We start from the raw sequence: 16,807 nt of genomic DNA, 5'->3' as shown, positions 1-16,807 counted from the left end.
CCTAAATAGTCAATTGTGAAAGGTACACAAAGGCACATGATCGGGCGGACGTGACAGTAAATGTGACAGATGATGGATCAATTCGTGCAACGATAAAATGTAATAAACATATTAATGCAGGATAATACCAAAAATGGATGTGACTGAAAATAATTTTGCAGTGAAATAAATCAATTATGAATGATAATTGAGAATTTGTGAGTGGGGTCTGATGATGGGCTGCGAAAAACCTATATGTGTGCATGTATATTAAATTATGTGCATATATAAACATCCATTATGTGAAGCCATGTATACATGTATCTAAAAAGGTGGAGGAAGTGAGATGAAAAGGAAGAAAAAATATATATGTATATAAAGTGAGGAATAAACTTTAAAAAATCAAAAAGTGAGAAAAAAAAACATCTCTTAGGTCACAATTATGTGCTATATAAGAAAAATTATTACATAAAGAAATAAATAATGTGAGGTGAAGTGGATAACCCATCATTGGTAGTATATTTTTATCCAAAACAAGATCTTCTCTTCGAATTCTTTTTTCGTATTATATGAGCCCGTCGTTCAAAACATCAAATTGTATCATGACTCCATCTGTGTATAATAAATTATCAAAAATAAAGATATATTAAAAACATATAAAACATCAAACTGTGAACATATGTTAAAAAAATTACTATTAAAAACTACGATGCACTCCATGCAATTCATTGATGTGTGGAGGATTCTTCATCCTCAGGTACCAGAATATACTTATTTCTGTCCCTTACACAATATGTACAGTCGCTTAGATGCCTTTCTCGTTAGCCACCACTTGCTTACCTGGCACCCTACTTCTGAGGTGGGTCCCATGTTTTGGTCGGATCATGCTCCGGTCTTTTTGTCCCTTACCTTCACTGATTCGGTGCCCAATTTTCAGTCTTGGAAAATTAATGATAATCTCTAGCGTGACGCGGTATGGGCATGTTCACACGTGGCGGAATTGCTGTGGAATTCTGCTGCGGACAGTCCGCAGTGGAATTCTCCAGCGTCCGTTTTTTACATTTGTTTAAATACATTTTTAGGCAAGTTAGTTCAGACATTGCAGAAAACTCCGCTGCGGACCATAGGCTGCGGTGCAGAATTCTGTTGCAGAGAAGAAGAGGAATTTCACTGCGGATTTCAGCCTTTGCAATGCAAAACCTGAAATCTGTGGCAAGTCCGCTGTCTTTTCTGCAACGTCTGAATTACCTGTCAAATATGCAAATGTTCGTGCAGATTGCCCCAAATCTGCACCAACATTTGCAGCAGAAAAACTCTGCCACGTGTGAACATGCCCTTAGTATGTCAGCTCTTAAGGACATGATCAGCACTTTCTTCGATGTGCACGCTCGTGATTCTACTCCGTTACCACTACAGTGGGAGGCATTGAAGTACGTGGTTAAAGGTGTCCTAATTCAGCAAGGGCCTCGATTGAAGAGGGAAAAAGGGGTAGCTATTGCACGGCTCATTATGCGGATACGGGAGTTAGAATCCAGTCATAAACACGCTCCTTCCTCACAGGTTTTTTCGGAGCTTACTACAACGCGAGAATCCTTGCGTTCTCTGCTAGACCAATCGCATGCTAGATTTTGGGATCGGATGCGCAAACACTCGTACGAATTTGCAGATAAATGTGGCAAGGATTTTACATCCCGTACACAAGGATCGTATATTCCTAAAATTACATCTCCCACAGGTTCATGACCCGGTCGGTATCACTGAATGTTTCAGACACTATTACTCTACCTTGTATAATCTCAAAGGTCACTTTCATAATATGCAAGCTGATGTGCTGCGGGAAAAAATTGATCATTATGTACAGGACACTTCTTTGCCGTCTTTGTGGGCTGGGGGCGCCTTGGGACTTGAGGAAGATTTTTTGGACTTTGCGGGCAATTGGGGACTCTCCTTTGGGCAAAAGTCCAGGACCTGATGGGTTTAATAATAGATTTTATAAGACATTTAAGGATCAACTCGCTCCTTTTTTGACAAAAGACTTTAACTCCGTGTCTTCGTCTTGTCCTTTTGCGCCTGTCTCTTGAGGCCCATATTACCCTTCTACCAAAACCAGGTAAGGACCCAACGACATGCACAAATTTTAGGCCCATTTCATTGATTAATGTGGATGTGAAAATCTTTGCAAAATTGATTGCCTCTCGCCTCTCTCCATTATTGCCTGACTTAGTCACGGATGATCAGGTGGGTTTTGTGCGTGGTAGAGAAGCCCGGGATAATACTAACAAGACCCTTCTTTTAACATCATATTGCCAGACACGCAAGATACCGTTGTGTTTACTTTCTGTTGATGCCGAAAAGTCTTTTGATAGGGTACACTGGGTGTTTCTCCGCAGTGTCTTGACTCAGGTCGGACTTAGCTCTACAATGGTAAATAGGATTATGGCGTTATACTACAGGCCTACAGCTCGGGTACGAGTTAATGGTCTCTTGTCTAACTCCTTGCCTATTACAAATGGGACGAGACAGGGATGTCCACTTTCACCTCTGTTATATGTTTTGGTCATGGAACACCTGGCTGTGGCACTGCGGAATAACCCTAGCATTAATGGCATTTGTGTTGGTGCTCAGCATCACAAGTTAGCACTGTATGCTGATAATCTTCTCGTGTTCCCTACGAATCCCATGATTTCTTTGCCTTCTTTGACTGGGGAGTTTGAGCGATTTGGTCACTTGAGTAATTTTAAGGTCAATTACTCTAAATCGGAGGCATGGAATGTATCTCTAGACGCTCCTCTAGCTGCTCATCTCGCTCGGGTTTTCCCGTTTAAGTGGCAATCTACATCTTTAAAATACTTGGGGATACATATCCCCACACATTTGTCTGACCTGTTTACCATGAACTACACACCTATCCTACAGCGTACCTTGCGAGAGTTGGAGGCGTATGGGGGTAGGCGCATGTCGTGGTTCGGGCGTATTAACGCTGTTAAAATGGATATATTGCCCAAATTTATGAGTTCAAGATTTTGCATAGGGCCATAACTAAATTTGTGTGGGGCTCTTCTAAGCTTCGGATTAGATTTTCTGTTCTCAGTGGGCCCAAAGTGGAGGGGGGCGCGGGTTTAATGGATTTTAAACGTTACCATCAAGCTGCGATCCTCATGAGATTGGTGGATTGGTTCCGCTCGGCTGTGGGTAAGCAATGGGTGCGCATTGAGAAAGGTATGTCCTCTCTTGCATTGTCCTCTTTGCCTTAGTTGACTGGTCCCCAGCGACCAACATCTTCTCTGCCTTTCCTCACACATCAGTTTCTTGTAGTTTGGGAGCGGATCATTGGTACCCTGGATCTTGCTCACCGTCCGGGTCCCTTGACTCCTCTTTTTGATAACCCTTCCTTCCCTCCAGCGGTGGGTGTGGAAACATTCCTATGTTGGGGGAGACAGGACGGCGGATACTTAGCTCAGACCCTTACGCCTGATGGTGCTATTTTGTCCCTTGCTGCTGTCTCTGAGGCCTGCCTGGGGAGACGATTAATATGGTGGTCCTATTTCCAGCTGCGTTCGTATCTCTCTTCCATGGGTGATTGTCTTGTGTTGCTACAGGATAAGACTCCTTTAGAAATTTATCTGTCCTTGACTTCTGCTCCTTCTCACATGCTGTCCTATCTGCATGGGATCCTCCGACCTAGCTATTCTTCTTCTCAGTTGATGTTCACTACAGCCTGGGATGAGGAAATGGGGGTTCGGCACTATAAAGAGGATTGGGGGACTTCCTGTTTCTTGGCTCATAAATTGCCGACTTCCTGTTTTGCTCAGGAGAAAAATTATAAAATCCTTACCAGATGGTACCGTTGCCCTTCCTTTCTGCATAGGATATTTCCTGATGTGCCTGCTGATTGTTGGAGGTGTGGGGAGGCTCCTGGAACCATGTTGCACATTTGATGGGATTGCACCAAGCTCCGTCCCTTTTGGGGAAAAAAATTTGACCTCGGAAACAAGCTTTTTGACACTGAAGTTCCTACATCTCCTTCTATTGGCTTGCTTTCCATGGTTCCTGGATCACTCCCACACCTCAAAAAGGGTATCTTTCAGCATTTTCTGACTGCAGCTCGAACTATAATACCACGTCACTGGAAGTCCATTCATGTGCCTTCTTTCCAGGAATGGGTAACTGAAATGAACGGGATTATGAGGATGGAGGAGTTGATGTCTGCTGATCGGGGTAAATCTGAAATCTTTGCTCAAAATTGGTCAGTCTGGTCAGTGTTTCGGGGTGGTGCTGATTTGCTTATCTGGTTGGATGGCCTCTTTTGAACGCTCTCATCACCAATTCTGTGTGCTTTTGTTTGTTTGTTCTTCCTTCTGTTGTCTTGTGTTTGTATCACTTTGTGTTGAAATTAACACTTTAAAATTGTCAGTATTACTTGTTTTCTGGGACTGGTTTCCCTACATATTGCACTACTGTAAAGGATCCCTGTTCTCACTCCTGAAGGGGTAGAATTCGAGGTGGCCAAGATTGTGGATAGCAGGATGGTCCAAGGCTCCCTCCAGTACCTGGTCCGTTGGAGAGGATACGGGCCTGAGGAGAGGCTTAGGAGGTTCCATCTTCGGTTCCCCAATAAGCCAGGTCCACCTAGAAAGGGTCCAGTGGCCCCTCATAAAAGGGGGGGTGGGTACTGTAAAGGATCTGCCAGACACAGCTTCTGTGTCGACAACCCGTGGTTAATCAGTCTGCACTTGCTCCTAAGTCTGATAGAGTGACTCGATCTGCTACCACTCAGGCTGGTAGGCTCAGGAGTGGGAGAACCTATCACAGCCTGGCCAGACGGTTCTAGCTCCCGCCCTCGGTCTATTTATACCTTCATTTCCTGCTTGTCTCTGCCTGTGATTCTTTCCTGTTTCCTGGCTCTGCTGCTCCTGCTATTGTTATTGACCTTGCTTCATTTTGACCCTGGCTTTACTGACTATGCTCCTGCTCTGCGTTTGGTACCTCGTACACTCCTGGTTTGACTCGGCTCGTTCACTACGCCTGTTGCTCATGTTGTTGCTGTGGGCAACTGCCCCATTTCCATTAGCTTCTGTGTACCCTTGTCTGTTTGCCTGTCGTGCACATATTGAGCGTAGGGACTGTCGCCCAGTTGTACACCGTCGCCTAGGATGGGCCGTGCAAGTAGGCAGGGACTGAGTGGCGGGTAGATTAGGGCTCACCTGTCTGTCTCCCTACCCCATCATTACATAATCACAGGCCCATATACCTTTTCTACCCTGGTCCCTGACACAACTATGGACCCCCTTGAGACCCTGGCTCAACAAATGCAGGGCCTGTCCCTACAGGTCCAAGCCCTGGCTCAGAGGGGCAACCAGCATGATGCTACCCTGGTAGTGCCCCCCACCTCACCTCCTGAACCCCACCTCAAGTTGCCTGACCGGTTCTCAGGGGACCGGAAGACTTTTTTCTCCTTTCGGGAGAGTTGTAGGCTCTATTTCCATCTAAGGCCCCACTCCTCAGGTTCTGAGAACCAGCGAGTGGGTATAATTATGTCCCGGCTCCAGGACGGGCCCCAAGAATGGGCCTTCTCCTTGGCTCCTGACGCCCCTGAACTTTCCTCTGTTGATCTTTTTTTTTTCTGCTCTCGGGCTCATATATGACGAGACTGACAAGACTGCCTTTGCCGAGAGTCAGCTGGTGACCTTACGTCAGGGGAAGAGACCCGTTGAGGAGTACTGTTCTGACTTTAGGAAGTGGTGTGTAGCTTCTCGGTGGAATGACCCTGCCTTGAGGTGCCAGTTTAGATTGGGTCTGTCGAACGCCCTGAAAGACCTGTTAGTTAGCTATCCCTCTCCAGACTCTCTAGATCCGGTTATGGCTTTAGCGGTACGTCTTGACCGACGTCTCAGGGAACGACGACTTGAACGTTTTTGTGCTTTCTCCTCTGGCTCCCCCATGATGGCTCCCGAGGTTCCGTTGCTTCGTTCTTCCACGGAAAACTCAGATGAACCAATGCAACTCAGGGCCTCCGTGTCTCCCCAATAACGTACAGCGCTCCACAGGAAGAATGGTCTCTGCTTCTACTGTGGGGATGACAAGCATCAAGTGAACAACTGTCCTAGGCATAAGAATAAGCAGCTGGAAGAACTTCCACGCCTAAGTGACCATCGGGGAGGTCACTTGGGCGCACAGGTATTTCCCGTAAATATGAAACCTAATAAGATCTTGCTTCCCTTTCTGGTCTCTTTTGAGGGTAGGTCTGCTACCGGCAGTGCCTTCGTGGATTCAGGGTCTTCTTGTAATGATTGGGTAGGGAGACAGACAGGTGAGCCCTAATCTACACGCCACTCAGTCCCTGCCTACTTGCAACGACCCGCACCAGGCGACGGGGTACAACTGGGCGACGGTCCCTACACTCAATAGGTGCACGACAGACAAACAGACAGGGGTACTCAGAAGCCGGGGAAATGGGGAAGTTGCCCACGGGAACACCGTGAGCAACAAGCGAGGTGAACGAGCCGAGTCAAAGCAGGAGATGAGCGAGGTACAAAACGCAGAGCAGAAGAGTGGTCAGTAAAGCCAAGGTCAATAACAAGCAGGGGGTCAGTAGTTCAAGAAGCTGCAGCAGGGCCAGGAAACCAGCAGAGAAGAATCACAAGCAAAGGAGGAACAGTAAAGGCAGGTATAAATAGACAGAGGGCGGGAGCTAGCTCCGTCTGGCCAGGCTGTGATAGGCTCTCCCACTCCTAAGCCTGCCATCCTGAGTGGTGGACGATGGAGTCAGTCTCACAGACATAGAAGCAGGTGCAGACTGATTACCTATGGGCGTTGACACAGAAGCTGTGTCTGGCAGATCCTTTACACTTCTGCTAATATTATGTCTGTGGAATTTGCTATGTCTCTAGCTATGCCATTGATTGATTTGCCTAAACCTGTCCCGGTAGTGGGTATCGACTCCACTCCACTTGCTAATGGTTATTTTACACAGCATACCCCTGTTTTTGAACTCCTTGTTGGCTCCATGCATTTGGAGCAGTGCTCTGTACTGGTGATGCAGGGATTATCATCCGATTTGGTTTTAGGCCTTCCCTGGTTGCAGATGCATAATCCTACATTTAACTGGAATACTGGGGATCTTACCAAATGGGGCAATGAATGCATGACGTCATGTTTTTCTGTTAATTTTATTTCTCTCTCTGAGGATGTGAACACTCTACCTGAGTTTATTCAGGACTTCGCTGATGTTTTTTCTAAAAAGGCCTCCGAAGTGTTACCTCCTCATAGAGAATTCGATTGCGCAATCGATTTTGGTACCAGGAGCTAAGCTCCCTAAGGGTAGGATATTTAATCCCTCTTGTCCCGAATGTGAAGCCATGAGAGAGTATATCCAGGAATGCCTGGCCAAGGGTTACATTCGCCCCTCTACTTCTCCGGTAGGTGCTGGCTTCTTCTTCTTGGGGAAGAAGGATGGTGGTCTTAGGCTGTGCATCAATTACCGAAACTTGAATTAGGTCACTGTAAGGAACCGGTATCGCCTTCCTTTTATTCTTGATCTCTTCAATCAGGTTCAGGGGGCCCAATGGTTCTCTAAGTTTGATCTACAGGGGGCCTATAACCTTATCCGCATCAGAGAGGGGGATTAGTGGAATACTGCGTTTAACACGCCCGAAGGTCATTTCGAATACCTCGTCTTGCTCTTTGGGTTGTGTAATTCTCCCGCGGTCTTCCTGAATTTTATAAATGAGATTTTAAGAGACGACCTGGGGGTATTTCTTGTAGTGTACCTTGATGACATACTTGTGTTTTCCAAGGACTGGTCCTCCCACATTGAGCATGTCAGGAAGGTGCTCCAGGCCCTTCGGGAAAACAAACTCTTTGCTAAAACCGAAAAATCTGTGTTTGGGGTGCAGGAGATACCATTTTTGGGTCAAATCCTCACTCCTCATGAATTCCGCATGGACCCTGCCAAGGTTCAGGCTGTGGCTGAATGCGTCCAACCTGCCTCCCTTAAGGCGTTACAGTGCTTCCCGGGGTTTGCTAATTATTGCAGGAGATTTATTGCTAACTTCTCGGTCATCGCTAAGCCTCTTACGGATCTCACTCGCAAAGGTGCTGATCTCCTCTACTGGCCTCCAGAGGCGGTCCAGGCTTTTGAGGTCCTTAAGAAGTGCTTTATCTCGGCCCCAGTGCTGATTCAGCCTAACCAAATGGAGCAATTAATCGTGGAGGTTGGCGCCTCCAAGGTGGGAGTGGGTGCTGTCTTGTCCCAGGGTACCAGGTCCCTCACCCATCTCCGTCCCTGTGCCTACTTCTCCAGGAAGTTCTCGCCCACTGAGAGTAACCATGACATTGGCAACCGAGAACTCTTAGCCATTAAATGGGCATTTGAAGAGTGGCGCCACTTCCTGGAGGGGGCTAGGCACCAGGTAACGGTCCTTACCGACCACAAGAATCTGGTTTTCCTAGAATCTGCCCGGAGGCTAAACCAGAGACAAGCTCGATGGTCGTGTAGCTTCATGGCCAGCCCTCCTTCGGAGGAAGATCCTGCTTGTGTTTTACCCCCGGGTATAATCATTTCCTCTGTTATTCTGACTTAGTCTCCGAAATTGCGGCTGATCAAGGTTCAGCTCCCAGGAACCTTCCTGAGAACAAGCTGTTTGTTCCCCTGCAATTCCGGCTAAGGGTACTCAGGGAAAATAATGCACTATCTGCACTATCTGGCCATCCAGGCATCCTGGGTACCAAGCACCTCATTGCCAGAAACTATTGGTGGCCTGGGTTGCCTAAAGACGTTAAGGCCTACGTCGCCGCTTGTGAAATTTGTGCTAGATCCAACACTCCCAGGTCCGGACCAGTGGGCTTACTATGTTCTTTGCCCATTCCCCAGAGACCTTGGACCCATATCTCCATGGATTTTATCACCGATCTGCCTCCATTTCAAGGCAAGTCGGTGGTGTGGGTTGTAGTAGACCGCTTCAGTAAGATGTGCCACTTTGTGCCCCTCAAGAAATGACCCAATGCTAAGACGTTAGCTACTTTGTTTGTCAAACACATCCTGCGTCTCCATGGGGTTCCTGTCAATATTGTTTCTGACAGAGGGGTACAATTTGTTTCATTGTTTTGGAGAGCTTTCTGTAAAAAGTTGGAGATTGATCTTTCCTTCTCCATGGCCTTCCATCCTGAAACTAATGGCCAAACCGAGAGGACTAATCAGTCTCTAGAACAATATTTAAGGTGTTTTATCTCTGACTGTCAATATGATTGGGTCTCCTTCATTTCCCTCGCCAAATTTTCCTTTAATAACCGGGTCAGTAACTCGTCAGGGGTCTCCCCCTTTTTCTGTAATTTTGGGTTTAATCCACGGTTCTCCTCCGTTTCACCTGGTGGTTCCAACAATCCTGAGGTAGATGTCGTTCATCGGGAACTGTGCACAGTCTGGGCCCAGGTTCAGAAGAACCTAGAGGCGTCCCAGAGCATATAAAAGACTCAGGCAGATAGAAGACTTTCTGCTAACCCCTTGTTTGTGGTCGGGGATCTGGTGTGGCTGTCTTCAAAAATTTTGCGCCTTAAAGTCCTGTCCAAAAAATTTGCTCCCCGGTATATAGGGCCGTACAAGGTCATTGAAGTCCTTAATCCTGTCTCCTTCCGACTGGAGTTACCCCCGTCTTTTCGAATACACAACGTGTTTCATGCCTCCCTCCTGAAACGCTACTCCCCGTCCTTGGCTACCTCGAGGAAACCTCCGGTCCCTGTTCTCACTCCTGAAGGGGTAGAATTCGAGGTGGCCAAGATTGTGGATAGCAGGATGGTCCAAGGCTCCCTCCAGTACCTGGTCCGTTGGAGAGGATACGGGCCTGAGGAGAGGCTTAGGAGGTTCCATCTTCGGTTCCCCAATAAGCCAGGTCCACCTAGAAAGGGTCCAGTGGCCCCTCATAAAAGGGGGGGTGGGTACTGTAAAGGATCTGCCAGACACAGCTTCTGTGTCGACGCCCGTGGTTAATCAGTCTGCACCTGCTCCTAAGTCTGATAGAGTGACTCGATCTGCTACCACTCAGGCTGGTAGGCTCAGGAGTGGGAGAACCTATCACAGCCTGGCCAGACGGTTCTAGCTCCCGCCCTCTGTCTATTTATACCTTCATTTCCTACTTGTCTCTGCCTGTGATTCTTTCCTGTTTCCTGGCTCTGCTGCTCCTGCTATTGTTATTGACCTTGCTTCATTTTGACCCTGGTTTTACTGACTACGCTCCTGCTCTGCTTTTGGTACCTCGTACACTCCTGGTTTGACTCGGCTCGTTCACTACGCCTGTTGCTCACGGTGTTGCTGTGGGCAACTGCCCCATTTCCCTTAGCTTCTGTGTACCCTTGTCTGTTTGTCTGTCGTGAACATATTGAGCGTAGGGACCGTCGCCCAGTTGTACGCCGTCGCCTAGGAAAGGCCGTGCAAGTAGGCAGGGACTGAGTGGCGGGTAGATTAGGGCTCACCTGTCTGTCTCCCTACCCCGTCATTACAACTACTTTCGGATATGGATATTATGCTGTTATTTGCCATTGGATGTTATTATTTCCTTTCTTCTTATTTTTTTGATGTTTGGGAGGATACCTCCTACCTTTGATCTCATGTACCTGTAAATTTGTATAGCTTGAATTTCATTCACTGCGTGCAAAAGTTTTGAAATATCGTAAGATGTCTTATATGCTGTTTTATATTCTAATAAAAATTGTTGATAAAGAAAAAAAAAAAATACTAATAAAAAAGGAAAAAGAGGACCTGCTGGAGATCCATGGTCAAAGAAAAGGAGCGAAACTGAGAACTTCATTTAACCCATAGGAGTGCATGGTATTGAGAGTCCAAATCCATTTTGTTTCACATTGTACCACTCTGAATGCCAACGTCAATACAATCAATGCCCCTTACCTTAAATTTTGTGGGATTGCATGCATGGTATGTCTTAAAATGTCGAGCTATCGGTTTTAGTGTTTCCAAGGTTTTTGCTTCGGCTGCGCCCAAAACATACACATGTTCCCTTAGTCGCACTCTGAATTCCCTGGAAGTAAGGCCAATATATATTTTAGTGTCACACTGATAAATGGTGTCCTTACTTAGCCCCCTTTTGGTTCACACTCTGCACCTTTGCAGTTTGGAGAATATCTTTGGGAAAGTGTTGTCCTGGTTTAATACGGGCACCCTCGCTTCCAGCAGATATGTTTATCCCCTACCCTTCCTGGTTCCCTAATTTTAGGGCCTTGATAAATCGCCTCTTGATTCAGAAGAAATGTTCCCCCCCCCGGACTGCACAACTGCATATTTTTTATTTCCTGACTTATTGGAGCCTTATCTTATTTTATTTTTTCATAGACGTAGTGGGATGAGGGCTGATTTTTTGCAGGACGAGCTGTAGTTATTATTGGTACCATTTTGGGTACATGCGACTTTTTGATCACGTCTTATCCTTCGTTTTGGGAGGCTAGGTGAGAAAAAACAGCAATTCTGGCATAGTTATTTTTTTTTTTTATATACAGCGTTCACCATGCGTTATAAATGACATGTTAACTTTATTCTACGGGTCAGTCAGATTCCGGCGATACCTAATTTATAGCACTTTTTTATGTTTTACTAATTTTTGCACAATAAAATTACTTTTGTAAAAAGAATGTATTCTTTCTGTCGCCATGTTGTGAGAACCATAACTTTTAAATTTTTTCGTCGACGGAGCTGTATGAGGGCTTGTTTTTTGCGAGACATGCTATAGCTTTTATAGGTACCATTTTTGGATATATGCGACTTTTTGATCACTTTTTGTTACATTTTTTGTAGGGCAAAACTGAAATTCTGGCATTGTTTTTTATGGTCTTTTTTTACGCCGTTCACCGCGTGGAATAAATAACATAATATTTTTATAGTTCAGGCCGTTACGAACACGGGGATACTACATATGTATGGTTTATTTTTTTTTCAATAATAAAGGACTTGATAAGTGAAAAAGGGCGGTAGTTTTTTTTTTTTTACTTGAAACTTTTATTATATTTTTTACAACTTTTTTTCACCTTTTTTACACTTTTTTAACCGTTTTTTTTAGTCTCACTAGGGGACTTGAAGGTACAACTGTCAGATTTTTTTTCTAATTCCTATGTAGTGCAATGTATTAGATCTGTCAGTCATTCACTGATAGCAAGCCGATTAGGCGTTGCCTCCGGGCGGGGCCTTATCAGCTTCTATAATGACAGAGCAGGAGGCCATTGTTAGGCCTCCTGTTACCATAACAGCAGTCGGCAGCCCTGCAATTGCAGGGCAAAGCTGCCGATCTGCTGCCGACCACTAAGATGCAGCGTTTGCTTTCGATCGCTGCATCTAAGGGGTTAATGGCAGGAATCTGAGCTAGGCCCGATCCCTGCCATTACAGGTGGATGTCAGCTGTAACATACAGCTGACATCCACCGCTGATGACGCCAGCTCGTCCCTGGGCGGGGCTTGGAAGATTTCCATACTAGGCAGACCGAGAGGCCACTATTAGGCCTCCGGTTGCTATTGCAGCCACCAGCATCCCGGCAATTTCATTGCTGGGGTGCCGATGAGCTGCAAACACCTTAAATGCAGCGATCGCTTTTGGAAGCTAACTTCCATCTTTGCCATTACAGCAGGGTGTCAGCTGTAAAATACAGCTAATGTCCGGGGATGATGGCACCGACTCAGCTTCTGAGCCGGTGCCATCCATTTGTCGTAAGTATATGAAAATTTGCAGGAAGCACTGGCTTTCCATGACGTATACTTACGACAAATGTCGGAAAGGGGTTAATAGATAATGTTTCATAATCCACAATAAATTATTTTGAAATTGCAGCAGCAAATGCTGCTCAATTTATAGGGCCAGCAGCCATGTATGTCAAGGTGATTGTCTGACAACCGACCTCCCACGGTAATTGCTGGGATCGGGATAACTCAGATTTCAATCCCTAGTGGAACTCCAAAAAAAAAAAAGTTGAGAAATTACAAATTCAATTAAAAAAATTAAATAAAAATACAATTTTTCTTTAACAAGTGTTTAATTATTGGAAAAAAATTAAAGAATTAATAAAACTAGACATAATTAGTATCACTGCATTCATAATGACTCAAAATATAAAGTCATGTTATTTATCCCACTCGGTGATAATAATAATAACAAAAAATTATTCCAGAATAGCTGTTTTTTTAGTCACTTTGCCTTCAAAAATTTTAATAAAAAGTGACCAAAAAGTCACATTTACCCCAAAATAGTACCAATAAAACAACAGATCTTCTAGCAAAAAACAAATTCCGTCAGAAGGAAGGAATGAAAAAAACATCCCAGTGTGCTGGCCAGAGGGTAACATTCCTTCAGTGTCAAGAGGTGGTTATCAAGGTCCTAATATTTGGGACCAGGAATGGAAGGGCACTAGTATATCTGCTGAAAGTGAGGCCGTCCGTATTATACCAGGACAACACTTCCCCGCAAAGTTGCTCAAACTGCAAAGAAGAGAAGATCAAATAAAGGGTGCAGAGTGTTTTCCAAAAGAGGAATAAGAAAGGACACCGTGCATAAAGGATTGATTTAAAGCATACAACACATCTATGGATTATCAATTTTATCATGTATTTACCCTATTATTACACCACCTTATTATGCCCCTGATGTACTCTGCCCAGCTTACATATGCTTCCACATTAAAAGCTGAAATACCAGCAAAACCCCAAACAAAACTACTACCCAGCAAAATCCATGCTCCAAAAGCCAAATGACGCTCCTTCACTTCTGAGCCCAAACAGCACTTTACTTCCACATATATGGCATCTCCATACCCAGGAGAACCTGATAACTTATGGGGTGTTTGTGACTCCAGTGGCACAAGCTGGACAAATCAGATTGTGCACTGAAATGGCATAGTTGTGGCAAAACGGCAATATTCACTTCACCATCCACTGTGTGTTAATTTCTGGAAAATGCTCCTTTATAAATGCCTTGAGAGGTGAAGTTTCCACAATTGGGTCACTTCTTGGGGGTTTCTTAAATTATTTGACGGACAGAGCCTCTGCAGTTGTGAATCAATACTGTGTAAACCACCAAATTAGGCCTCAAATGCGCATGGTGCTCTTTCACTCCTGAGCCCTGTTGTATGTCCAGGCAAAAGATTATGGCAACATTTAAGGTGTTTCTAAAACCAGGAAAAACAATATAATAATTAGAGAGTTGTCTTTCCACAGTGGCACAAGCTGGGGACAACATATTGGGCATTGAAATTTTCCCTCTGCAACATCCACTGATCACTAATTTCTAAAAAAAAAAACATGCAGAGTAAATATGTTCACTACAACCCTAGATGAATAACTTGAGGGGTGTAGTTTCCAAAATGGGTCCCGTTCTCAGAGGTTTTCACTGAACTGGTACCTCAGGGGCTTTGAAAATGTGAATTGATGACCGAAAACCATTCCATCAAAATCTGTGCTTTAACAGCCACTCCTTCCCTTCTGAGCCCTGCCGTGTGCCCAAGCAGCAGTTTATGACCACATATAGGATATTGCCGTACTCTGGAGCAATTGAGTAACACATTGTGGTGTGCTTTTTCCCCTTGATTCCTCGTAAAAATAAAAAAAAACTATTATTAAAAAATAATAAATTTGTATTTTTCATGGTCCAATTCTAATAAATTCTATAAAACACCTGTGGGGTCAAAGTGCTCCTTGCACCCCTAGATGAAGTCCTTGAGGGGTGTAGTTTTCAAAATAGGATGTTCCTTATGTTTTGGCACCTCAAGGTCTGAAACCTAAAATAGTGCCTAGAACACATCCTAATAAAAAGGAGGCCCCAAACTACACAAGGTGCTTCTTCGTATCTGAGGCCTGTGTTTGAATCCAGCAGCACACTAGGGCAACATTTGGGATATTTACAAAAACTGTAGAATCAGGGTAATATACACTGCGTTCCAAATTATTATGCAAATGTTATTTTTCGCTGATTTTCCTAAATAGTAGATGCAAATGACAGTCAGTATAATCTTCAAGCCATCAACCGTTGGAGTATAATGCAAATTTTATTGAACAAATCTCCTAATGATAACAGATTTTTTTTTAGAAGTAAAAAACTCAAGATGCACTGTTTCAAATTATTATGCACAACAGAGATCAAAACATTTTAAAGGTTGTAAAGAGAACTAAAATGGTAATTTGTTGAATTTGCAGCATCAGGAGGTCATATTTACAGAAATCAAAAGCTCTTTCAATAAAAAAAAAACTTAACAGGCCAAGTTACATGTTTACATAGGACCCCTTCTTTGATATCACCTTCACAATTCTTGCATCCCTTGAATTTGTGAGTATTTGGACAGTTTCTGCTTGAATATCTTTGCAGGATGTTAGAATAACCTCCCAGAGCTTCTGTTTTGATGTGAACTGCCTCCCACCCTCATAGATATTTTGCTTGAGGATGCTCCAAAGGTTCTCAATAGGGTTGAGGTCAGGGGAACATGGGGACCACACCATGAGTTTCTCTCCTTTTATGCCCATGACACAGAGGTATTCTTTGCAGCATGAGATGGTGCATTGTCATGCATGAAGATAATTTTGCTACGGAAGGCACGGTTCTTCTTTTTGTACCACGGAAGAAAGTGGTCAGTCATAAACTCTACGTACTTTGCAGAGGTAATTTTCACACCATCAGGGACCCTAAAGGGGCCTACCAGCTCTCTCCCCATGATTCCAGCCCAAAACATGACTCCGCCACCTCCTTGCTGACGTCGCAGCCTTGTTGGGACATGGTGGCCATTCACCAACCATCCACTACTCCATCCATCTGGACCATCCAGGGTTGCACGGCACTCATCAGTAAACAACACGGTTTGAAAATTAGCCTTCATGTATTTCTGAGCCCACTGCAACCGTTTCTGCTTGTGAGCATTGTTTAGGGGAGGCTGAATAATAGCTTTATGCACACTTGCAAACCTCTGGAGGATCCTACACCTTGAGGTTTGCGGGACTCCAGAGGCACCAGTGGCTTCAAATACCTGTTTGCTGCTTTGCAATTGCATTTTAGCAGCTGCCCTCCTAATCCTATTAATTTGTCTGGCAGAAACCTTCGGCAGCAGAGAGCTCCTTTTTCTTTCCCATATTGCTTGAAACCTGTGGCCTGCTTAATAATGTGGAACGTCCTTCTTAAGTAGTTTGTGATTGGGCACACCTGGCAAACTAATTATCACAGGTGTCTGAGATTGATTACAATGATCCAAAGAGCCGTAAGACACAATACCATGCATGAGTTTAATTGAAAAACGAATAATTTTATGACACTTAAACCCAATGTGCATAATAATTTGGAACACGGTGTATAATGAGTTGGGTTTCTCTGTCAACACCTGCTGTTGCAGAAAAATAATAGATAAAAATGAAATTTTTGCAAAAAAAATAAAAATTAATTACAACTTTTAGGGTATGTTCACACGCAGTGGTTTCAGACGTAATTCGGACCATTTACGCCTCGAATTACGCCTGAAAAGACGCCACCACTACACCTCCAAACATCTGCCCATTGCTTGCAATGGGATATACGGTGTTCTGTTCCCACGAGGCTTAATTTTACGCGTCGCTGTTAAAATACGGCACGTAAAATGACACCTGCGAAAAAGAAGTGCAGGATACTTCTTGGGACGTTGTTGGAGCCGTTTTTTATTGACTCCATTGAAAAACAGCTCCAATAACGGCTGTAAAATACGCCGAGAAAAACGCGAGTTGTTACAAAAACATCCGAAAATTAGGAGCTGTTTTCGCTTGAAAACAGCTCCGTATTTTCAGACGTATTTTGCTAAGCGTGTGAACATACCATTAGGTTATGTTCAC

The sequence above is a fragment of the Rhinoderma darwinii genome, chromosome 1, assembly GCF_050947455.1.
Source record: "Rhinoderma darwinii isolate aRhiDar2 chromosome 1, aRhiDar2.hap1, whole genome shotgun sequence".
Classification (NCBI taxonomy): domain Eukaryota; kingdom Metazoa; phylum Chordata; class Amphibia; order Anura; family Rhinodermatidae; genus Rhinoderma; species Rhinoderma darwinii.
The sequence above is the reverse complement of the archived record's forward strand: the minus strand, read 5'-3'. Positions refer to the sequence as shown.